Source organism: Buceros rhinoceros, unplaced genomic scaffold, assembly GCF_000710305.1.
Source record: "Buceros rhinoceros silvestris isolate BGI_N320 unplaced genomic scaffold, ASM71030v1 scaffold35093, whole genome shotgun sequence".
Lineage (NCBI taxonomy): Eukaryota > Metazoa > Chordata > Aves > Bucerotiformes > Bucerotidae > Buceros > Buceros rhinoceros.
Genome location: NW_010404823.1, coordinates 18,029 through 19,649, shown reverse-complemented (window position 1 = coordinate 19,649; position 1,621 = coordinate 18,029).

Below are 1,621 nucleotides of genomic sequence, written 5' to 3'. Positions count from 1 at the left end.
CCCCCCAAATCCCTACCTGTAGAGCTTAGATAATTTTCATATGGTTTTTAACAATCAGAATCTATTTATATCAAATAGATCCTGATTTGATTAAACCGGTTATCTTTAGAGCAGCACCTTGCTCCATCTGTTGCTTCATAACTCAAAAGATTCAAAATAGAATTTAATATAAAAATATTTTTAATTAAAATGCATATTAATCATATACTGCATAATAATTTGGCCTTCTGTCAAATAGAATATGTAAAGCAAGAACTGTTAAACATGAAAGAGCCTTTGAAAAAGTAAGATTATCATTACCTTTGAAATGTGTGAAGAATTACATCACCAGTATGTCAAGAAAACAAGCTTCATTAATTCAACCAGTACAGAAATGGATCACTCTTGAAGAGTTTCAAATAGTTTCAGCATTTTATTTAGAAATTTGAAGTTACTTGTAACGTAAAATCCCCCAAACTTTTAACAATGAACTGAGGTAACCACAGTTCACACACATTCTCACCAACATCAGGGAAGTACTGTTTAATCTGATGTAGCATCAATATTACTGGTTCCCTGTATCTTGGAGAAGTTAGTTGAAAAACTTTTATTTCATGACGGTGTTTGGTGAGTATTGCCTTTTTCCTTAACTTTATATTCAGGAAACCTAGGTGATATAGAAGAGAGACTCTTTTACTTTTCCCTAAAAATGTTTTACAGAAACATATTAGAACAACAGGTATCTTGCTTGGAAGGGACCTCTGGAGGCTGTCCAGTCTAACCTCCTGCTTCAAGCAGAAATGTTGCTTCCTTTAGACCAGCTGTGGTTTTGCACAGCAAAGTTCTGAGATTCTCCTGGGGTCTAAGTTCTCACAGATACTTCGGGTAACACCACCTCTCACCTATCTGGCCTGAAGTGATACATTGCTTAAAGACACATAACACAGTTAAAATCTACACATCTTAATCTTTGTTTAATGATACCTCAAGGAATCATTTACCTTTTGAGAACAGTGCTAATTTTCTGATTTAGCAATGTTTTACACTCATCCTTAAATCATATGGTACAATGCTGTGGAATATTGAACACCTCGGGCCAGATGAAAAAAACAACGTAGATCTTTAACTGTCTATATGACATAACCTTAGAGGTTTTTCACTGTCCTCCAAGTACCCAAAGATCCGGGGTGTGTGGATGCCCATAAACTTGCCCAGAAATGGCAGCCTGGAATCTTGCACCTCATCGGGTTTTGTAAAGACTTGAGAATATCTTTGGGGTCTGATCTAGCAGATATATTCAAAGGCTGTTTGACACACCAGTTCTTTTAAAAAAAGTCCAGTTGCAAAAATCTTCCATTTACAAAAGAACGTGATTGCATAGACTACTAGCTCGGCCAATCCCTCCAGTGAAGAATGTTTTAAGTCTGGATTTCTTAGGTAATTACATCTTATATGAACTCTCTGAATATACTGCACCACTAGGATGGGAAACCATAATGTTCTACTCCCCCAAAAGTGCATATATACTAAGATACAAAATAATTCACCTTCTTGTTAGGTCTCCTTGCCTAGGAAATGTGCTTGCTTTTTTTTTTTTTTTTTTTCTTCCTCAGCACCTTACACAGTTTCAGCAGGGAAAGAT